General features: G+C 50.0%; 1 protein-coding gene across 12 annotated transcripts in view; it reads left to right on the forward strand.

The window, feature by feature from the left end:
• Positions 1-24,262, forward strand: part of LOC119396905 (uncharacterized) — a 125,125-nt gene that overhangs the window by 79,428 nt on the left and 21,435 nt on the right. Inside the window, exon 1 of one of the 12 annotated variants that reach the window (XM_049416196.1) lies at positions 6,190-6,569. The exons of 8 other annotated variants lie outside the window; for them this stretch is intronic. The gene's annotated coding sequence lies outside the window, so the exon portion shown is untranslated. Of the gene's footprint in view, positions 1-6,189; positions 6,570-21,137; positions 21,301-24,262 lie in introns of those variants that run through there. 3 more of the 12 variants (XM_049416173.1, XM_049416167.1, XM_049416178.1) reach the window with 3 other exon arrangements.

Here is a 24,262-nt window from a genome sequence, read left to right on the forward strand (position 1 = left end):
CACGTGCAAGCCAGAATCATGCTTTGCCAAGGCAGTCATTAGAGTGCTTTAGCAGTGCCAGTTAGAGTGTTTTAGCAGTGTTTACTGTGCGGTAAGTACGGAAATACCATACGGTCGTGGTCGGCACGTAGCTTTTCAAAAACTTTTTTAACTCCGCGAGTTGCTCATTGCGTACAGTAACGGGATGAGATTATCAAAGTGGCTAATAGCGGTCTTGCAGACCAAGAAACGTGTACGTGCCGAGCACGGCGGTATGTCTGGACTTGCCGCACGGTAAACAGGCACTGCGAAAACACCCTATTGAAACAATAGGCACAAAGGATTATACATCTCGTATTTGAGCCGTACAATCGAACGAAACAAGATTAGGACGCCTATCACGTTGGAAGCAGGATTGCTAATGCATTATTAAATTGGGGTGAATGCAGAGCAGGGGCGCGGACACTCTGCAAGGTGACCTTCTGAAGAACCTGTACGATGTTCATCGCAGCTTTACCGCCCTTCCACAACCGTCGCTGTTTATGCGGACAGGTGTCACCTGTGCATCCGCGGCGCGAATTAGCTGTGCATATCGCGCACTTATCGTAAGGGCAGTAAAGATAAAACGTTCAAACAGCTTTGCTGGGACGACCCCCGCGTTTTTTTTCGTCTCGAATAGCGAAAGGAAGGTACACGAACTCTATATGGGCAAGGTCACAGCCTGTTTCTGAAACCATGCTAAAATACCCCCCCCCCTCTTTTTTTTTTTTTTTAGGCAGAATTAGGCGCTTTAGAGCTTTGGCTATGTGCTATCACCGGTGTGTTATCGTTTGGCCGCAGAACACTTCAACTCACGATTCCCATCAATCGTCTCCGTGAAGCGCCGATGATAATCGTGTCTACAGGAAATGCCCTTGTCGGAGTCGCATGCCTGCACGAATGGGCTCGAGCTGAGCAGCAGAACGTTCGGACGGTTCCTGAAGATAGAGCATTATGTCACCGCATATACAATCAGTTCTAGTCGCGGTCCGATAGCGATAAACCTTCCTTATCGTGAAAGAGATTCAGTTGCTGCTCAGGAGCACATATACTTACAATGCACAAGCGGCAGAAATTGCGCCTGGCAGCTGAAACGTTCCACGAACGTACGCATTTTCATGCAGCTCTATATCCATCACGTACTTCGGCTGATAAGCCTGCATGCATTGACACTTGTCTGAGATGACAAGTAATTATCGTTCCCGTGTCACGCCACAATCGGTTCCCGCATGAAAAAATCGTGCGACCCCTTTTGAGAATTTTCGTGGAGCGTGCAAAAATAATCGTTATCGGAAAAAGTACTCTCAGTTCCGGCTTGATTACAGCATAAGCCGAGGAGGAGAGATATACGAATAAATGGGGCAAAAGCCGTCAAATGAGGGCCGCGTAACTTATTCTGCGCCGCGTACGTGCCGTTTTAACATTTGACTATTTCCCTCTTAATTCAGCGCATCGGCAGGCTCACGAAGGCTTCATCAAACATACTCTCGCGACGCGGTATACGTACGCAACCCGAGCCCTCACTTTGTCCAGCGCGGCTTAAAGGCCGCCCGCGTTTTACTCACTCCATAATATGGCACTTGAATATCCAGTTCCAGCCAACGAAACGGAGGAAGCGGAGCATTCGGTAGAAGGCTATACGCGCGACGTTCGGGTGTCGCGCATTTCCGTAGATGCACGGATGCTTTCGCCAACGGAACCTGGCAAACTTTCGTATATGTGTATTCACAAAGCAGTTTGTTCACTATTAGAGTTGTCTGTAAGGACGGGTCTCTGACACTCGTGACGGGAGAAGAAGCAAGGAACGCCGGGGAGGTTAATCAGTGACACACTTCCAGTGGTGGTGGTAGTGGTTTGAAGAGGAAAAGGCGCCTAATTTCTGCAGCCCGGTCGGGAGCACGGCGCAGCGCCTGCGGGAAAGGGGAGATGGGATGACAGTGGATAGGAGAGAGAAGGTTAGAGATGTGGAGGCACAGAGGTCATCAGTACGAAGAGCAGCAGGCCGGCAGCAAGGATAGGGGGGCAAGGGATCCGGTCTCAGTGGTAGGCCGCGATTCCCGTCTCCTCGAGGAAATCCGCCAGGCTCCGGAGCGCTGGTAGATGGGGACGGGAAGGGAAGAGGCGGTGCTCCAGGGTAGTGGCAGGAAGGCCCTGCCTCCGGTAGGCTGTGGTGACTGTCGAGCGTTCCTTTGCCAATCCGGGGCAGGTGCAAAGGAGGTGCTCAAGGGTCTCGGGGTGGCCGCAGCGGCTGCAGGCCGGGGAGGCGCAGCGACCCTTCAGGTAGCGGCGGGCCGCGGTCCACACACAGCCGGTCCGCAGTCGCAGCAGGGAGGCTCGTTCCCTCCTGGTGAGGCCCGTCTCTGGGAGAAGCTTTGGTGCCCGCCCGTTGGCCATCCTCCGGTCCGGGTGGACTGTGACGAGGAGCTTCTTGAGGCGGGCCTGCGAGTAGTCCCTGGCCGCCACGGCCTGGGTGATGGGGGTTCCTGGCTGGTGTGCTGCCTTGGCCAGTCTGTCCGCCTCCTCGTTGCCAGCTACGCCGACGTGAGAGGGCAGCCAGTGGAAGGAGACGGATGCCCCGGATGCCGCGAGGGCCCGAAACTTGGTTGCCAGGAGGTTTCCAGTGAGCCCGGCGCGGCGATGGTTGGCCAGTGTCTGCAGTGCCGCCTTGCTGTCACAGAGGACCGCAATCGGCACGGCTGGGATGTCCTCGGCCAGCAGGTCCGCCGCCAGGTGAAGTCCAGCCAACTCCGCAGCCGTGGAGCTCGCCGGGAAGGGCAGCCGGCACTGCCTGCTGATGGCCTTGGACGGGATGAGATGACAAGTTTGCTACCTTGCAATGGTGCAAGAAAAGGGATGGGAAAAGAACTGATGGGGAAGGGGAGAGGGGAAGGGAGAGCGTGAGTGGAGAGGGTATGCGCATGCGCAGTTAGGGTGGTCACGCCGCACACCACCACCACCACCGGATTGAACTCCGCCATAAGATACTTCGCATCTGAAAAAGAAGATTGTGCATCTCACAAGCGGCTCCCAGGGAGACGTATAAACCCCTACCTGGCGCTCGGTGTTGTGGGTACTCATATCTCGAGAAGGCGGTCTCTCCTTTCCACTCTCTTCATTCACTCCCCTTCTCCTCACGCCGAGAACATGCGAGCGTTGATTTAAGACGGTTCATGTGATGTCATGTTACTGTGTTATATGCATAAGCGTGCGTAGGGTTCCTGATCAGGGGGGGGGGCGAAGGTTCGTTGCAGCGCCCCCCTCCCTACTAAGTCAATGTATAGGGCAGACTTTGCACCCCTCCCCCCCGTGCGCACGCCTATGGTTACATACGACATACATACATACATTTACATTTACATTTACATTACATACGACATACAATGTTACATACGACGTTACATTTCCTGCAGTGCCTTGGTTGCTTGAATTCTCGATGACTTTTCAGGATGACGTTGGAGAATTGTTTCTAGTGTCATCGTTAATTCTGTTGTGAAGATGAGCGAGAGCGAATAAGAGAACATGAGCGGCTGTAGACTCTTAATGATGCTGCATACCGCACAAGACTGCCGCTCTGCGCTGTGAAGTTATGTGTGTGCGTGTGTGTTCCCCTCTTTTTCTCTCTTTCTTTACTCTTCTTTCAATCTCCCCCATCCCTTCCCCTTTGTGCAGGGTAGCATACCGGTTATGCCAAACTGGTTAACATCCCTGTCTTTCCTCTCTTTCTCGTTTTCCTCCTACAGCGGAAGATTCAAAAGCAGGTTTATCCTTCTTTTTTTTTTCTTGGCTAATAAACGATTTTAAAATATATAGTAACATGACAGTCTTGACAGAATGAGTGTTTTAGTTAGGTCTCTCTTTATTGAAAATGGAAGCTGAACCTCTATAGGATGAGCCTGCACAACTTTAGTGACGTTATGCAGCTGCAGCTGCTATATAGAGCAACGACGGACGAGGTCGTGCTCGAAGCGCTACAGAGAGCAGCGTTGGTGTGCCCGAAACTATGAAGGACACTGTCACCCGAACGAGGTTCAAGAGTCGCATGCGTTTCAAGCGCCAGGTTGGCCGTGTTAGCAGATGTCTATAGCACAGGAACTCTTATTTTGTATTATTTGATGTGAAAACATGCACAAAAAATTGGAGCAGCTACGCACCAGTGGTGCAAAGACTGAGGAAACAGTGGTGCTTGTGGCCTTACCCTCCTCGTCACCCTCACTTCCTTTCCTACCCCCCTTGCTATACTATACTTTACATGGCTATGCTATGCTTTACCCTCTCCCCTGCTCCTTTCCCTGCTCCTCATCACCACGTCACTATTCCTTTTCATTCTCCTCGCCCTCGCATCACTACTCCCCCCCCCCCTCACTTGCCTTTCCCACCCCTTGTTATACTACACTATACTATTCTATACTATACTATACATGGCTATGGTATGCTTCCACTTCGCTTTGCACAGCTGCGCCGAGTTTTGAGCTGTCGCCAGCCACAGACAGAAGTCAAGCTTAAACAGTTCCGGGAGGGAGCGGCTAGGCCGACAACTGCCCTCCTGGAGGGGCACAACGACAGAAAGAATAGACAAGAGCTATTACGTGAGGTTTCGGACAATGGACGCTCGTTATGCTTCGTTTTTCTTTGCAGAATTATTTTGCATTGTGTACATTTATTTATTGATGCAATCTCTATTATCCGTGTACTCGTCGTTACTTGATCAATTGTATAATAATTTTACTGGTATTTTATACGTAAAGATGATTACTTGTGCATATTAAGTGAATATGCAACAATTGTAGGATCGTGTCGACTTCCCTCCCCCTATTACACACACTCACACACACCTGCCTGCCTGCCTGCCTACCTACCTACCTACCTACCTACCTACCTACCTACCTACCTACCTACCTACTATTATTTCTATGTGGGGCATTGATTATTGGTAATGTTGGGACGGCCAGAAATTCGGCATATATGTTATCTTTCCGGACTTCTGTGACCTAAAAAACAGCACCGACGGAAGCGACGCCTACGCTAACAGTGTACATATTATCATATTCACTTTGTTTATTTGTACGATACCTTTTGTCGTGTCACGCCAACAAGACAAAGCATCATACAAAGCCGAACTTTACCGTGCTGTAGTTACGTCAAACAAGCTTTGCGGAGAAGCTATAGTTGGGGAGTTTCCGATGAGAGCGTTTTAGCGCTAATCAGAAAAGGATATATATATATATATATATATATATATATATATATATATATATATATATATATATATGCGCGCGCGCGTGTGTGTGTGTGTGTGTGTGTGTGTGTGTGTGTGTGTGTGTGTGTGTGTGTGTGTGTGTGTGTGTGTGTGTGTGTGAAAAAGAAAACAAATGGCGCAGAATACTGCGTTCGCCTTCCTGTTAGGTGCAGCCCCTGTACAGCTGCATTCTCCTGTCACTGGGTCACTGGGTGCTTACTCTATGCGCGCATAGCTTCGACTCCGCTCTCCGTAAAGCAAACTCGAGCGCTGCTGTCGTCTGTTTCCTGCTGTCCATGAGACGCGGCGTCAATGACAGTTCGGCGTGTCCTTTTTGTTATTTCGTTAAGTGTACGATCTGTTCCGTGATTGGTCCGCGGGCCTATGAACATAGATGGTACTGGAAATTATTTCTAGTGCATTTTGCAACGGCACACGTATAATTTTCATCGTGTTTAACAGCCCTCGCCAGCTTTCACCAACCACTTTTCATAAAAACTCTTGACTATAGAATTGTTTGAAGAGCGAATTGCTGATGTTTAAAATGTTATCAACGAAGGCGATGAGGCAACAGCAATGAGAATTTACAAAATGGGAAAGACTTTGTGACTTGCCCCCCGCTTACGATAGCTGGCTATTTCAGACTTCAACTTTTGTTATGGCACTTTTGTCTCGAGCTCGTTTTCGAAAGCAAACTGGTATAAACGCGCACCTTAGTAACTGCGCAAGTGGGATACAATGGTGGATTTGCAACGATGTCGTTTTGCCGGTTGGACATCCCACGAACAATTCAGGAGCTGAATTCACAAAGCTTTCGTGTTGCCGTTGTGCGCAAGCGTCCTGTGCCATTTGAGGGTTCTCTTCGCTTATATAAAATTTCCTGTATCGTGATTGGCCGAAATTTGCTTGCGCTTTCTTTTTTCGGATATGGGGCCGAGTTTATTGGCCCCGACCGTCCACACCCGCCGCGGCGGCGTCGTGTTGGGCTCTCGGTCCGCCAAGTCGTCGCGCGGTCACCGCGTTCCGAGCAGCCGGTGTCGGCGGCTGTTGCGGCGGCAGCGCCGTCTGCGCGCAGGAAGCGGTCCGACCGCCCCGACGAGTCGGCCGACGGGGGCCAAAAGGGCCGCGCGTCGGGCGCGCCGGCCACAGTCGAGCGACTGGTGCGCCCGCGAGATATACGCGTCAGGCATTGCTCCATCCGTCGTCGACTCTCTCTCCGGAACAGCGCTCACACTCTGGATACGACGCCACACGCCTCTCCCCTGTGCGGGCCTACGAGCCTTCGGCCACACCATGCGCCCAGCACGGGGAATTGGTGAGTGCCGCCCGATGAGGCGTTATAGGCGCGCGGGGCCCGTCTTTTTATTGTGAGCGCGCAGCTTGCTCTGTATTGAAACTGCCGGATATGTGCTTGTCCATCTTTCGTCGTCTCGTTAACAAGCGCCGCACCGGCGCTTATGACGGCGCGTGCAAGTTTCAGCGCGCGCGCGATTTCATCTAACGGAAGGCGGCTAAAGAAGCCAGTGCCGGCGTTTCGTCACAAGGATCGGCGCGTCCTCCGCCCACGCGTCGCGTCCCCATTCCGACGCGCATTATGAGCGGCGCGTCTATTTAAAAGGCGCGCACGCCGCGCACAGCCGCGGCGTCGCCCGGCGTCAGGCGGTCTGCTAGTCACGGATATCCTGAATGCGTTTCCTACAGAGGAAGCTGCAGTCCGCCCAGAGACCGCGGCCCGACGTGCTTGGCAGGCGCGCAGGCGCATCGTCGCAGGGTCTGCGTCGCTGCGCTTCTGAATCATGTATCTCAGAAACAACCACTGCGCTCATCGAAAGATTGTGTTTGCGATAACGGATTTTGTTTACAGATTTTTCTGTGTAACCGACTCAAATTGCACACAGCCAATGAGTGTCGTAATCTATATAGCACGAGTGCATCCACCTGTTCAGCCCTTGCACTGTTCGAGTCGGTACCATGGGAACGCCTCTACAAGTGAGTTTATCAGGTATAACGTCCAGGTGTGACGTGGCGCAAGATGAGCTATAGCGCGGTGCCGATGGTAAAGTGTGAGAGAATAGCAGCAGCCACTGCTCTCCGCGCAACACCTACGCGATACGACGGTCGGGGCGGTTGTATACCTGCAGCGTGCAGATATCTTGCAGTAAAAGCAGACGGCTACGAATAACGTCCGTCTTGAACGCGAACGATCGTATCTTTTAGCGCCCTGTGCGACGTTGTTTATACGACCACGCACAAGAGGAACCCTTTGAAGATTGCTTTTTTGATCTATCGCTTGTTGTTATTAAAAAAAAATGATCGCGCACTGTGGAAAAAAAAAAAAATGTCGTTTCACAGCGCAAACTATGAAACGACATTCAGGACATGGTGGGAAGGCGGTCATACGTACGAAAGCTTTCTCGAAACGCTTACAAACGAGACTATTGGGACCTGACTCGAAGAGGCTGGCATGAATACAGATTGCAAGTTGGAGTTCGGTTAGAAGGGAGTGGTGTGCCTGATTTATTTATTTATTTATTTATTTATTTATTTATTTATTTATTTATTTATTTATTTATTTATTCGAGAAGTATCCTGGAGCTGCAAGTTCGCTACGCAGTAACCCACGTCGGGCATATACGAAGTGAGATGAGAAGGGAGGCTGGCCTAAACAACAGCCATCGCTTTCTGGACTCGGCAGAGATTAGCGCGGTGCGAGCGCCAGACGGGCACTTCATTTCCATGCTGACCGTGAGAGCCCGGCACGGCTCTCTTGTCTGTCAGCGTAACGCACTCGACCCCTGCGAACGCAACAGTGACGGCCGGCCTCTGCATGGAGCATCTCGACGCTACACTTGGTTCGAGCGAGGCCACGCGTCTCTCTCTGCCTTGCGGAAGCCCCTGCGACCCTGGTGCGTTTCCTGGCGGCCGCTACAAGCTACGCGAGCGAGCCAGCCGGAAGAAGGCGTCACACCCTGCAGCTGGCTTCTGCAATGGCACGCGTCTGAGCCGCGCGTCGATGAATTAACCCGCCTGATCACACGCGGTGTCGTCGATCGGGGCCTTCCGTAAATTATTTCGCTCTCCTGACGGCACTGTTAGACAGGCCAGCGATGAAGAGTGAAATTTGTTTCTTATTGTCCTCTTTGTGTGTGTGTGGGGGGGGGGGGGGATTTCCGCTGCGCAAGTCAATGTATACTCGAGTACGCACGACGTGTCTCGAAGACACCTCGAACAGGGGCGTAGCCAGAAATTTTTTTCGGGGGGGGGGAGGGGTTCAACCATACTTTATGTATGTTCGTGCGTGCGTTTGTATGCGTGCGTGTATGTATGTGCAAGCAAAACTGAAAAATTTCGGGGGGGGGGGGTGTTGAACCCCCCCCCCCCCCTGGCTACGCCCCCTCGAAGAAATACACAACTTGTACATTCGTCAAAATCCTACATAGGCCGTTTTCTTGCGTCAAGTCTTTTAATCTTGCTCGATGTTGCGGCGATACGCCGAGGTCGCTATATCTCGGAGATGCTTAGGAGAAAACGCGAGGCCAAAAATAGCCGGAAGCGCGCCTCCTCCGAGGCCAAGCACTCTTGCAACCAAGGTCAGGTGAACAGCGGAGGCCCGCGGTGTCAGCGACGGTTCGACTGTCGAGTCCGACGCTGCTGTCAGGTGGGATACGCCGCCGAAACGGTGTCCGCGGGCGGTCTCTATTAGCGGGACGTTTAGCGGCGGGAGGGCTGCAGGTAGACACACTAAGTGCGTCCTCGTCTCAGCAGGGCCATGACTTGTGTGTACACACCGCTCGGGGAACGCCTTGTCGGACACGCATCGTCAGCCAAGAGACGCATGCAGTGGTGCACGCATCAACGGAGCGCGATAAATGCGCGCGCATTCGGGCAGCGGTGCGCCGCTCCAGCGCGAATGCGCGCGCGCGATTAACAACAAACGCGGCTTCGGACCGCGCTGTTTCAGGTTCGCTTTTGCGCCTCTTGTCGGCGTAAAAGGCTGCGCTGGTGGGAGTATGTACCTACAGTGCATGCCGCATAGTCTAGATGGAGGTACCTTCCTCGGCTGTGGAGGACGAGGTATGTATGTGCGGCTCGGCAGCGTACGCCTGACAGTAACCTTCACCAGGGGGTCATTGACACACACACCACACACACACACACACACACACACACACACACACACACACACACACACACACACACACACACACACACACACACACACACCACACACACACACACATATATATATAAGTGTAGATATGGTTCAATGGGCCAGTTCTTCTCGGGTAATGGGTATAATACAACGGAGGCGTTGTCAACAGTGATATAAATATTTATTTCCCAACAGTTTCGGGAGGGGGCCTCCCTTCCTCGGGGGATGAGTTAAATCCCCGGGGGATGAGTTAATCCCCCGAGGAAGGGAGGCCCCCTCCCGAAACTGTTGGGAAATAAATATTTATGTCACTGTTGACAACGCCTCCGTTTTATTATACCCACGTATATATATATATATATATATATATATATTGGATACTACAGGCGCTTGTCCGTGGAGCTGTGCTAACCCATGCGACAATCGCGAAGTTTGTTCAGCCTTGAACGACCCGGTAAGACAGTCGGTAAGATGAAGGTGCATTTAAATATTAAGTGCCAGTACCACGACGTGATTAACGTGAACCTAAATCTAAGTACACGAGCGCTTTATTATTATTATATTATTATTATTATTATTATTATTATTATTATTATTATTATTATTATTATTATTATTATTATTATTATTGCATTTCGCCCTCAATATATAATGCGGCCGCCGTGGACGGGAATCGAAAGCATGCACGTCCCCGAGCGCACATCAGTAAAACGCCGTAACCGTTAAGTCACCACGGTGGCTTCGGTTCACCATCGTAAGTTTATTAATGTTGGGAAACTAAACGCTTCCGCAGGGCACAGGTGACATTTTCCTATATGTCGTGGTCCAGATACACGGTTATGCGGGGATGGATGCGACTGCCGGCATCATCGGTTGTTGTTTTCCTCACTCCTATAAATCACATGAAGTGATGCAATGCACAAAGTGTGTATATGATAACGTGAGCCGCACGCATCCCCCTCCCCCCACCTTCCGGGCGACATTTAAGCAAGACAAACTTTAGAAAAGCCTGCAATCCGGTATGGGGATCGTCTGTGCGAGTGCACTTGCTGGCGCGGGGGCCTACCAGGCTCTCTTGCGTAGGACGTAACACCTTATACACATGCCCATTAAGGTGCGTGCAAGCTCCGTAACCTGCATTTGCAATTTCTGCGGCTATTTTCCCGATTTTTTCCGTCCCAAGGAGGCACTTCAGGCCACGTTGTCTTTCCAACAAACTTTCCGTACACGTGCACACAAAACAACATGACGGCAGAGAGAGAAAGAACGCGTATGCGTATGCACAGCTGGAGAAAGTGGGATCCCGCCTTGAAGCTGACGGCGCGCTGAGGAGGAGGAGAGTGCGGTGGACGCTGCTGCATCCTATTTAGAAATATCGTCGATGACCTTTGCTACTCGAATAATATCTTTATGGCCGTAGGCTAGGAAAAAAAAAAACACCGTGACGGTCGCGGCGCGCAGTGGTGTTACGTGTATACGTGCGCGCATGATACGCCGCCGCTGTCCCTGTGATTTGCAGCTGCGGCGATTCGCACAGCGCAGCAGATATGCCGCCTTTATTGCGGACAGGAACGCCTGCAGACGGGACAGGGGGAGGAAACGCCCCTCCTCCTTACAAGAAGTTCGAAATAATCGATGCAGAGTGCGGCGAGGCCAGCGCAAACTGCGGAGAAAGGCGCGCGCGGTTGCCCCAAGGACGACGCCCCTGTTGCACCCTGACGAGAAATGGATCCCTTTTGCGGGCATTCCTTTCTCCGCCGCGCGCGCTGTGTGCGCTGTCCCGGCGAAACCGGCCCCAGCGCGGCGTTCGGGACGCGAGACCGGCGCCCCTTGGACAAGCACGGCGCCGCCGCCGCCGCCGCTCGAACGGCGGTCGTCGAGCGAGCCCGGCGGCCGAAGGCTTCGTTCTCTCGTAGCGCTACGCAGGAGGGATTTGTCACGTGCCTCCGCCGTTGAGAGGGGGCACGCGTTGTTGTAATACAACGCAGCTGAGGAATAGGATATGCGCGTGTCCTTAAGGGGCGCGGCCCGCGCGAACCGACACGGCCGGGGCCCATCGGAGAGCCCGTTCCTCAAGTCCTTATTTTCTAGTAAGGACTCGAGCAACGTTCCTCGAGTCCTCCTTCCTACGGCAGCATCACCAAAGGCCTTTGTTATTAGAGATGCCCGATTGAAGAGCTTCAAGAAGATATGCGAGCATTTCTGCACTGCGCATGCTATATGGAAGCCGTGAACAGGAATCGAACCCTCGCTCTCGCGCTGCAAGCAACGCCGTGACAGATCTTTCATTGCAATCATCTGCTAAGGAACTTATACGCACCGCCTATGGTTTGTGAGTGTCGGCAACTTGTCGCCAAGGGTGTTGTTGCGGTTGTGGTCGTATATGATCTTGAAGGTTGTGAGCGAACAAAAAAAAATAAATAAAGAAAGACTCGCAGACACGCTAACAGCAACAAAGAGCATGAGCCGTTTAAATGAACCTCCTTTGGTAGTTCTACAATGCTGGACTCTTGCGACTACTTTCGCTGTGACCATTCGCTGCGGCTTAAGGACTGTAGGCGGTGTTCTGCTGATACTCACGCGGTCGCGGGTTCAATTCCCGGCCTCGTGTATTTGTATTTATGAGTGCTGTTAAAACCTCATTAATAAGCTATGCTTCGCTAATCATTTCAACAACGCACCGTCCGGGACCGAGTACAAGCTTTTAATTCATAACTCTTCGCCATTATCCGACCATCTTTGCTGATGTTTTCAGCGTCGGGATTAGCCGAAGCCTTATACGAGGGTCGTTCAAGACAATCCGGGACTTTTCTTAAAAACAAATAGAAGAACAAATTTCAAAGTGTGGAAAGTAGATTTATTTTTCTACATAATCTCCAGCTACTGTTATACACTTATCCTAGCGTTTAACTAACGTCTGGACTGCTTCGGCATAGAAAGATTTATTATTACAATGGAACCATCGTAGGACACTATTCTTCACTTCATCATCGCTATTGAAATGTTTTCCTCCAAGGAATTCCTTCAGGGGCAAGACCAGGTGGAAATCACTGGTGCTAAGTCAGGACTATGGGTGGGGGGGGGGGGGGGGGGGGGAGTAATATCTCCTAGCCAAGTTCCTGGATTGTTTAATATGTGAGTTGAGCGATATGTGGTCTGGTCTTGCATTTTATTGCAAGGAGACCAGACCCTTTGCGATCAAACACGGACGTTTCTTCCGTAAACTCTTGTGCACATCACGCAGTAATTGAGATACGACCATCTTTGAAACGCTTACAGCATTCAAATGTCCTATACGGCGACTGAGTGTCTCATCACCGTACTGAGACTGAAGTCCTCCGTAAATTTCAGCAGGTTTTATGCCCTCGTTCTCTAAAAACTCTAGTCAGTCGCGGTTGAGAGCGGGTGCGTACGGGCGGAACCATAGCAACTCGAAAGGACGAAGCTAATTGGCGGTCAAACATGTGTGTAACTATGCTATTGCTGCGTGTAGCGCTGTCGCAACAGCTACAGAAACACTGTCGTTAAGCTGCCAAAAATAAAATTATATGGATTTATATGGAAGGCTCACGAGAACGAGCGATGGCAGCGTCGCATAAGGGCGGTGCGACGTGCGAGATAAATAGACGCTCTTAATTTTTTTAATGCTTTCCTTGCTATTACTGTGCATATTTGCTCGTTGTGGTCATAAACTCGGCCTTCTTTTAGCCCCGATGGAGGTCTTAGCCAGCTTGTGAAGCACCGAAACCCCATATGCAGTGCCCACTTCTTGCGCAATGATGAGAGAAGCTCGAGAGCCTTGCATTCTGCCTATGTGTTCCGACACATTTTCCTGCGTGCTATGGGAAAGGTGACAGCGTGACCCTGCGACGAAGCGTTAAACATCTTCGTATCTACAAGGGGACGCGGCGATGGCCAGAGCCAGGCGCATGATAGGTCTGTGCAGGATGTGTGCTCGCACTTGTTGACAAACATATACAAGGCGGCGACGAGCTTACACCATCTTCAGCGTCCACCCTTGCATATGCACCTTGCTCCCACAATGTGCAATTGGTTCTATAGACAACTGGGAAAATGTGCAGAAATCATCGAAAAGTCCGAAGGGAACAAGACAGCGTAAAAAAAAAGCGAGAGGAACGAACGTTTTTTCTCTTGCTTAGCCCGAACACCAACTAACACACGCAGCCTGATTAATAGCGAGAAGCCCTGCTGAATAGCGAGAACGGATGGAAAAGTCAAAGGTAGCTCTTCGCGTAATGGGTGAGGGAAGAAAAAGCACGAGCCGAGCGTGCTGAGCGTTGGCGATGTTGCTGGATGGAGGCGCATCTTTGTCACAGTGCTTTTAATTTAATGTAAATAATAGAAGACCTTGATAAAACGCTCTTCACACTTGCAACTGACTTCGAAGGGCCCCTTTGCTGACACAGTTTGCTCCCTGCCGCCGCAAACATGCTTAGCGGCGTAAAGATCACTGCCGTGAAGAAGACTGCTCTTATTTTAAATATTTTTCTACGTATTCAGTTCCGCGGAATCCACATAATCACGCGCGCTGCTCGTTCCGCAATGCCGTTACTCTGCTCACACCGAGCGGCGTTCGCAGCATGACACGACGGGATCACGCGCGCGGCCACTACTCGCGGCGCTGACTGTCCTAACGCCGCAGCGCCACCATACCAGCTGTCAGAAGCGCGGGCAATGAGCGCGGTCTACCAGTTGCACGACACAGGTGCCAGTTTCTACTGCATACAAAACCTCCAGCCTAGGCGTCCATTTCAACCAAGAAAGAAAAAAAAGTCCCGGAATGACTTGAACGACCCTCGTATATATCTCACGAACAACGCTATTGCATAATGTGTGTGTGTGTGAGAGAGAGAGAGAGAGAATACGGGAGCCCTGGACCGCCGAATGCACTGTATACTACACGGTACACACACACGTACTCATATGAGAAGAGCGCAGACAGCGCTAATCTAAATGTTTTGGCTTTTTGTGTGGTGTGGTAATCATACATACTATGCATTCGAACGAGTAAAGACCTTGTGCCTGCGTTTGTATACTGACTCGGGCGTATCGACATACAACGTGGTGAATTTCTCTGGTCCATTCTGAGCGAATGTTCCGCTGCTCAGCGTCTGTCCGCGGAGCGAACACCGACGACTCGGTTTGTGCTCCCTCGCAGTATTAGCACTGATGCTCCGAATGAACCGGCAGAATTCAGCCACAGCACGCCACACATAGAGCAAGGCAGCTTTCTGTCGTTCTTCGATAGCGGCGCAGATTGAGCTGAAGCGCATGTAAGAGTTTGCGCTCGCAAACTGACCATCGCTAAATGTCTAGCATCATTCGCGCACTCGTACTTGCATCAACGAGTTTGGGTCTTTTGTAACGGAACAATCAATTCTGGGGTTTTGCGTGCCAAAACCGCAACATGATTATGAGGCATGCCGTACAGGGTACTCCTGATTGGTTTGGGTCACCCGGAGCTCTTTAACGTGCATTTAAAGGGGTCATGAACCACTTTTCCAAGTAATGATCTAATGACCTCAGTATCGGAGTTTACTGCCTCCCGAATCGATTGCCGCAAAAATTTCTCGAATCCGTCAAGAATGAGCGGAGTTACGGGGGTTTGGCGCACGCTCTCAGCGCTTTCTCTCTTTTCTCGTGCCGACGAGCGCACTGGAAGTTACATAGGGAGGGATGGCACGGGGGAAAGAAGTTACGTCAGCGCGCGTCATGAAACGCGATCGCCCTCCTGCTGTGATTCGCGTGCGCGAGAGCGGCTACAGTGTACTGAGGAGTACGGCGCCGGCAAGTGGCGGCACCCCGTGGCAAGAAGCGCATCTGATCCGAACGCCGCTCTCGATTTACGTCGGCTATCGGCCAATAAGCATGCTATGTCTCTTGTGACGTAAACTGGCAGATCCGCGACGTCAACGTGCAGACGCCCCGCCCACCGACGAGAGTGAGAACCGGCCTCTGTTTGAAAAGAGGGTTTCTGAGGAAACGGCAACTTCGCGCTCCGCTTGTGGCCTTTACGCGGCGCGCACGACTGTAATATTTGGCAGAGCAGTTCATAGCCGTGTCAGCTTTCCACAGGATGTATTTTTTCAACAAGCCCAAGGGGTGCTTCATGACCCCTTTAAATCTCAGTGCACACAGCCGTTTTTTGCACTCCGCCTCCATCGAAATGCGGCCGCCGTGTCCGGGAGTCGAACCCGTCGATCTCTTCAGCAGTCGATCGCTCCGTGCTTTTGGAACATGCACGGATCGCCTTGTGTTTTCCGCTGTTGTACTCTCGTGAATTGATCTTGCACATGGAAACAAATGTGTTTCTCTAGCGAACTGTTAAAAAAAAATGACGGAAAAAAAGAAAACAGGAATTTTCTGGAAGCTGGCCCTCCAGAAAATATCTGTAGTCGTCTGTTTTTAATTACAGAAGATTATGGAAACTCAGAATATATATTTTTTTAAACAAGCAAGATCAATATATTCATTAGACGGAGTTTTTACGTAATGTTTAGTATAAATGACACATCCTTGTTCATAGTGAAAACGTCTAACATTATTATGCCGATTACTACAATGGATTTGGGAAATCGCCAGTACGACAAAAAACATGCGTATAGTTTTGTTTTCTGACCAAGTGAAGCAAAAAAAAAAATCTTCTTTCCCACAAGAGCGAATTAGTATAGAAGTTTTAATTAATGACAGTCCTGCTACCCCTGGCATGTGTAATACAAGGGTCGGACAAGGCATTAAAAAATATTTTGAAGAACCCACTAATCCGCATCTTGTAAGCTCCGATCCAACGGCCAGACTTGAAATCAAGCCCTCGCGTCTGGCAGAGCTGTTCGCCTCACAGAAACACGCTGATCCACTTGTGCAATCCTAAACAATGCTGCCTACTATAGCCTACAGCAAAACGCTTCGTGTGACACCGATTTCCCACAGTACGTGACACATGCAATTTTTTTTTTCGGCCATTTTTGACAAAAGAGCGTAGAACAAGGCGATGAACGATGGCAGGACAAATCGCCTTGTCCCTCGTTTTACGCACTTCTCCAGATATTAGCCATGTACCATCCTTTTTTTATTACGCTTGACGCGCACTGTGCACGTCTTTTCGTAGCTGATGCTGTATACGGTACTGTGAAACGGAACGTGTACAGGGCACAGCGGCGTAGCCAGAAATTTTTTTCGGGGGGGGGGGGTTCAACCATACTTTATGTATGTTCGTGCGTGCGTTTGTATGTGTGCGTGTTTATATGCGCAAGCAAAATTGAAAAATTTTGGGGGGGGGGGGGTTGAATCCCCCCCCCCCCCCTTGGCTACGCCCCTGACAGGGCATAAGATACCCGCACTTTCGTCAGCAGCGCACCACGCTTTCGTATCCAAAGGGCCCGGTTTGAATGCACGTAGAGTTATGCTTGTGGCCTTTTTGGTGAGTGTGGGGACACAGGAGCTTCTAGACGTTTCGCCTGGACGGAGGTACGTCTTCTGGCACAACGTGCGAACCCAAAGCGCGTAATGTGCGCTTACGACTGTACTCCCCTCCTCTTCTGTCTCGGACATTTGCGTATATCCCTCTTCCGTGCACGTGTCGAAAAACCTGCACGAATATGAGATTGAACGTAGGGCGACAGCACTATGTACCTTGTTATCTCGTTTATTCACTTAATGTTTAGCATGCGTCATGGTACAGACCTTCTACACCGACGTTCCAATTAATAAGGAGGAAAGGAAGCAGGAAAGCAAGCTAGCCGGTGTAAACAACGGCCGACTTCCTTCTGCTCGGGTAAAGGGAATTAAAGCTGATATAAGGATAGCTGACATTAAAAAAAAAGGAATTACACAAAAAGGCAATAAAACAGCGATTAGCGGCCGATAATTAACTCAATCAATTCGGACGTCCTCGAAAAAACGGAGCATCGTGTTGAAAGAAAGCTGTGTTGAGCGCGCTCCGCACTATTGCCCGATATGATTCTCTCCTCCGACAAAGGGCAACACGGCCGGTCTGTCCAGCGCGGTCTCGAATGAGACGAGGCCTGAACGTTCCCCTAGCAGCTACAGTTGTCGCACGTTGGCCATTCTGGCACGGAATGAATGGACATTCGTGGATGCTATACACCGGATTGTAGTTCTTCAACTGTGGATGTCCCAGACAGAAGCTGTAGACGCGGGTCCAAGCTATGGACACAAGTGATCGTAAATTTGGTCGAGCTCCGCGGTGCCAGTGTTAACTTGTAGCTGTATCCGTTCCAGACAGCTGTATCGATACATCGCTCACTGTACCTGGTACACCAGATAGGACTTCTTGTTTCAGGTTGGTTTCATCACCAAGTGGCTAGCGATAGCAAAACTGGTCAGGCACAGATAGAATAGAACGGCATTGTTCGCAGGCAGAATTCTAATTATTCGAGGAGAATTCTGATGGACCGACAAGCGTAAAACCTGCTCAGTGGCATAAAGGAAGTCAATAATTATCTTTGAATCACGTGCTGATTTTCTCCGCTATAGAGTCCGTAGTGTTATATATATAGCTCTGTGACATACGGCGGCATGAGCTGTCGAAGCGCGAAAAGCTTGGAAAGACGTTTGATAAGACTTTGGTAAGGCGTAATACGTCTTACCAAAACATTATAAGCGACGTTCACTGTAAAGCGAGACTTACCAACTTACCAACACTTACCAACAGTTCGTTCTTACCAACACTTACCAACAGTTCGTACTTACCAACAGTTCGTTACGTTACAATATACTTGCACATGGCGCCCCCAATGATGTAACGCGTGAACATTGCATGAATTCGTGGAAGCAGGCATGCGGCATTCATCTTGATCCCCATATTCGCAGATTAGCGGCTGCGTGTGAACCGTTGCGTCGTCGAATGACCCGAACCTTCTGTCGCGATGGTGGCATCAGGCGAGTGGCGCACACTGCGATGTTCTATGGCGGGGTTGCTGCGGTTGCTGGCTCGCGCTCCTCCGCTTCGCCTCCTCCTCTTCATCACCGCAACAGCGCCGCCTGTATTCCCTAGCGTCACGCGACGGCAGTGGGGACGACCTCGTGGTTGCGTCACAATGCGCTGTCTGCATGGCGGCTTGTTGGCACGGGCCTCCACTTCTTTGTTTCCCGCTGCCTCTGACTTTATATGGCTCCCACGTTTAATACGAATCGCGTCACACGCCGCGGGGTTCCTCGCAAATTCCACCGTAAAGCGAGGCTAATCAGCGACCTGGCTGCTGTCTCAGCGGAGAGTCACGCGCGAAGCTAGCGTATGCCGCTGTAGAAAAGTAGCAGCATCGGCGTGCATGCTCTTAGGTGTTCTCATTTTCTTGTGGTGCTTGTTCGCTCACTTAACAGTGAATATAGCGGGAACGGCTGGTATAATCTGTGCGCGCCAACATCTTTCGCACACACGACACGATGGCGACCGCTATAAAGCTGGAACTGTCTACTGTGTGCGTTGTGGCCGCTAAACCCACACGAAGCACCTGGAAAGCATTTCAAAGGTCGCAGTCCTTCTAACGTACACCTCGCGCGCGCGCACACAACGTCGCAGCGAAGCGACGTCGAAGACGTCCTTCAGAGCACTTACAAGTACTTGTTTGCATTCCTGTTTCGGTGGTGATCGCCTCTAGCAGTGGGTCGAAAGGCCTCGCCCACGCATTTACTTGTCGAGAGCAGGCGGCAACGTTATTCGAACCGCACCCGACACGGTGGTCTAGTGGTTATGGTGCTCGACTGTTGATCCTGAAGGTCGCTGGATCGAATCCCGGCCGCGGTGGCCGCATTTACGATGTAGATGAAAATGTTTGAGGCCCGTGTACTTAGATTTAGGTGTACGTTAAAGAACCCCAGGCGGTCGACATTTCCGGAGACCTCCACTACGGCGTCCCTCATAATCATATCGTGGTTATGGGACGTTAAACACCAACAATTATACATTATCCGAACCGTACTGTCTGACAGGCACGTAGCCAGGATTTTTTTTCGGGGGGGGGCAAGGCCTAATTGTTCGAAAGAAAGTATTTCCATGGCAAAAATAAAACAAAAGTTGCCCGGGAATATAGAAGGCCGGACGGATTTCGGGGGGGGGGGGGGGGGGCCTTGCCTACGTGCCTGCTGTCTGACATAACCTCCTCCTAACCCCGCCCTGACTCGCATGCAGGAAATACTAAACGACGACATGATTATGAGGCACCCCGCAGTAGGTGACTCCTGGTTAATTTTGACCACCTGCAGGGTTCTTTAACATGTACATAAATCTAAGTACCCACGGGTGTTTTTCCAGTTCGCCCCAACCTAAGCGTGACCGCCCAGGTCGCGAATCGAACCCGCGTCCTCGAGCGTAGCAGACGGTGGGTCCACGCTAAAAGCGAGGTGAGGTTGGTGGTGACATTCTGAAACGTTCGCTCTTGGTTGTGACATCACAGATCAGAAATGAACGAACGAAGGGGAATCTACCGATGGGGCCCTTCCATGCTAGCCAAAATCATGTGAAGCCTGCAGATAGTGAAGCCAAGGAAAGCATACGGGCATTATTTGTAGTTTTGAATTGAAATGTAGTAATTATGAGATAAAGGGGAGCGAAAGTGGACGAACAAACAACTTGACGCCGGTGGGGACTAACCGTATCATGTGAACGAGCCTATTGTTACAGTGCGAGTGAAAATAGAAGTTTTGACACACGGGCGTTGTAGATTTTTTCATTTTTTTTTTGCTAAACACGAAAACATAGCAACAGCTCAATTTTCACTAAGTTCTTGACGACACACAGTAAATATCATGGGTAGTGCTTTTAAATTTAGGCGCGAAAATCGGAGGTCATTTTGGCGCACGCAAACGCCCTGACGGAACAAACTAACGTGACTTTTTGAAGAAAAGTAACCTCTCAATCCCTGGTGTATTTCATTTTATTTCTGTATAGCCAGCATTTCGCGCGCGCATGAACGTCAATTCAGAGCAGTTTTAATAATTCCACACGCCATCTGCGAAACGTTGCGATCGTGAATACATGTGTATAAGCTGGAACTTCATGTTGAACTACGAGCTACAAAAAAAAAAAAAAAAAAAGATCTCTTCCCCTCTAGTTGGCGGTCACGAGCACATCGAATAGTGCTATAAAGTTTAGCAGCTATTCGGTTTCGTCACAGGTGTCATATATTCGTGGAACCCTAGAGCTTCCCAGTCAATGAGAACTCTGCGTTTGGTTGTGTGCGATTGTCCCGCCCCGCCAGCGTGTGATCTCATGAGCGGAACAGCTTATAACCAACCCCCAAGGACACTGAACAAGCAGCAATCTCACCTCCACTCACACTCGACACAGGTATAATTCTGCCCGTTAAAACGGTCTTGAAAGGATTGGGAGGAGAAGGTGGAAAGTGGCCTAGCCCTCAGTAGTCAGTAACTCAAGTGTTTGGAACGACGCTTGCAAATGCGAGTGGACATTTGAGCGTAATAACTCTCCCATCGGTCTTGTTATGTATCTCCGCTGCGAGCGTACGTGCGTGCATGCCCGTGGGAGAAGAGCCGTTTATCGGCGAGATCCCGACCGCACACAATACGGCCACCGTACCAACAACAAAAAAAAAAGGTATATACATACAACATAGGCCGCCTCCTCGCCACCTTCCCTCTTCCTATGTGACGTTTTTGTGACGTCACCCGCCAATGATGTCACCCTGGGAGGCACGGCAGATATAACCACAGCCGGAGCGCTCGAACGGCATTCGAAGTTTCCGCTTGGAGCTTTTCCTGAGACTGTGTGCCGCCGCTCGCTCGCTGTCGCACGGACCCGCGCACGCTCTTTTGCGCTCCCCGCGGACCGACGCACGTGTTTGACGCTCACCGACCGGCCCGGTCCATCCGCGATGCGGACCTCTCCTGCCAGGTACGTGGGGAGGCTGCCCGTTTGAACGCGCCGCCTGGACTGCTTCCCATTCTCGTGCGCAGCCAACATACGCGCGCGCGGTTTCAGCTGCTGGAGGTTGTCCCAACAGGGAGCAGATTGTTCCTGCGGTGTTTCAGTGTTGTAGATCGCAACGTCAGCCCTTGCGTATATTGTTATGGTGATCTTAGAAGTGCTTTACTTTCTGGAAAACTGGGAGACATAAGCGAGACCTGATCGATGTCACCCGTCATTGCTTCAAGTATGGTGTTGAATACGGTCCTTGAATAGAATTGCTTGGAGGCGGTACAAATTCAGCATATCCTTCTTTCTTCTTCATTTGATGCTGTATTCCAGTGTTTAATTTACTATCCTAGAATGAATGGATGAGCCAAACGTTCAAAGTAATGTTTTGTCTTACGTGTCTGATAAGTGATTAGGAACAGAGGAGACCAAACGAGTAGACCATGTTGGCTTGCTTCAATGTTTTGGAAAGAACGCGTGTCTTCAGCAAAGCAGTGACATGCAGTCATCCTTTGAGCCGGATTTGGAAAGGAGCGGGTCACCCATGACGCGGTATCACCCCAGTTGTGATTTCTCCGTTTTGTTCTGTGATTCTACATGTGCATAGACCTTTTCACAGGTGAGAAAAAACGCCGTCATGCTGGGCTGCGCGCGGGAGTACAAAGGCCGAGGTCACAGCCTCCACAGTGCATTTTTGGGGGGTCACGCCTATTTAGCGCAGCCCAGAGAGGATTATGGCGGCGCCCAGGGTCTGTGAAAAGGTCTATATGGCGCGAGAGCTTCTCCAATTTTCCCCTATCTTTTTTTTTTATTTCAAATACATTGCCGGTGCAATAATAGACATTGAATAAGAGTGGCTTCACTATAATGTCATTTTTTTCCATAATCCGCGCAATAGAAACAGACGCTACACGATACACAGAGCGATCTCATGATTGAATTCTTGACACATGCACAGTTTGCCGGCAAACAGCCAACATAATGTGCATAGATGCGAAGTTGCCCGGTATATAGTTCAAGTCGATGTAGACGCGATTGCGCGAAAAAGAACAAAATGAACAAATTCGGATAGGACAAGAAAAAAAAATATTAGGGTAACCATGTATAGAAAAGACTGTTCAGAAGTAAGGTAGCGTAAGTATGAACTAAAGATTGCGTTGCGAGGAATCACGAAGTGCCCACCACATGATTGTACAGTAATTGGACTAAAAAAAAAGCGAAGAAAAAAACAGAAAGAATGAAACGTAGAAAGTTCAAAAATGCGACCCTGTGATGCAATGCACAGGCGCCCTAATCTTAATTCGTCTGCAGTGACCGAATTAGGATTGGGGAGCCGGGTGAAAACGTTCCAGTATTTGCATTCCGAGTGCGCGTCAATAAACTCTGTCGGCGATAAAATACGCGGAGCCATTCACTCACTCGGAGCCCGCAGTGCAGCTTCGAGTCGGTAACTAACTTTTTTTTTTTTTTTTTTTTTGAGGAAACGCGCAAGTAGCGACTGTAGCTATCATGGAGATAACACGCACGTGTGAAGTCTTGGCGCTCGCAAAAAAAAAAAATAGTGAAGAAAAATAGCAGTGTATGCTGTGACACTCAGTTAGACTTCACCGCGACACAATACAAATATTTCATGTAAACTTCAACTTGTACCGGAAATAATTTATTATTATAATGAGTGCAAATATTCTCTATTAATGCATTAGTGACTGTATTGTGCTAATTACAAATCGGTACATACGCAACTTAAAATGTCTGTGTGTTCATTTCTGTCCCTTGCCAACATTGTTCCTGGCTATATATTACTTTTTGGCGGTTATACGCATAACACTCCCATTCTTCAAGTGTAAAATCAATGCGTAGCTAGCATTTCTTTATTTACAGTGAAAACGCTGAGCCCTAGTTGTGTGGTCACTATAGTACTCAGCGTTTCTGGTTCTACTTTAGAAAACACGTGTGGGTGGGTGTCAAGCGCTGCCCTATAGGAAGAGCGAAGATGCGAGTAATAATACCCTGCACATTTTCTCAATACCACCATTGCTTTTCATTATTTGTTTTCAATACTTCAAAGGCGGCTTAACAGCCACTCAACGAAAGTTTATGCGAGCCAGTGGTGCTGAAGATGGTCGCTCGGTCCTGTGAGCACGCGGGCTGCGCTCAGAGCATCAATTTGCTGGCTCATAATCGTTAGTTTCTGCGCAGGTCCTCGGTTATATGTCGAACGACACATACGCGAGGATGTAGCGCAAGCCGCTACATGTGCGGCAGTAGCGTAGCCAGAAATTTTTTTCAAGGGGGGGAGTGCGGGGGGCTTTAACCATACTTTATGTATATTCGTGCGCGCGTTTTGTATGTGTGCATGTATATATACACATCCTAAATTGAAAAATTTTGAGGGGGGGGAGGGGGGTTGAACCCCTTCAAGCCCCCTCACCCCGGCTACGCCAGTGACGTACGGGCTCTATATGGAGAGAAGAGCGCTCACGTCTAAGCGCTTCCTCGCGCGTTCCTCGTCTGTACACGGCGGCCAAAAAAAAAAAAAAAAAAGAAGGGGGGGGGGGGTAGCTGTTTTCGCATTAGCAAGTACAATGTCCAAACAAGGCAGACGTTCAGAACAAGATGCAGGCTTGAATAGATGAAAAATTCTTGAACCAGGGTGTATCGCTGGAGCAACGCTTCGACAAGTGGTATTGGCTTCCTTGAAGAAAAGACAATTAAGACCGCTTGCCGAGAACGTTGGCTTCCAGTGACACACCCCTGTTCAAGAATTTTTCGTCTCTTCTAGTAAAATGTTGTGTCCTGTCACATCGTTCTATAGTGGCGTGTTAGACATGCTCCCCAGTGTTTTCTCGAGTATACATACAAACGTCTGTCTAACAGCATAGTACTTCGACATAGAGCGCCGATGAAATTGGACAACGTACCAAGCTCCTCATAGGAGTGC

This window comes from Rhipicephalus sanguineus, chromosome 1 (genome assembly GCF_013339695.2).
Source record: "Rhipicephalus sanguineus isolate Rsan-2018 chromosome 1, BIME_Rsan_1.4, whole genome shotgun sequence".
Lineage (NCBI taxonomy): Eukaryota > Metazoa > Arthropoda > Arachnida > Ixodida > Ixodidae > Rhipicephalus > Rhipicephalus sanguineus.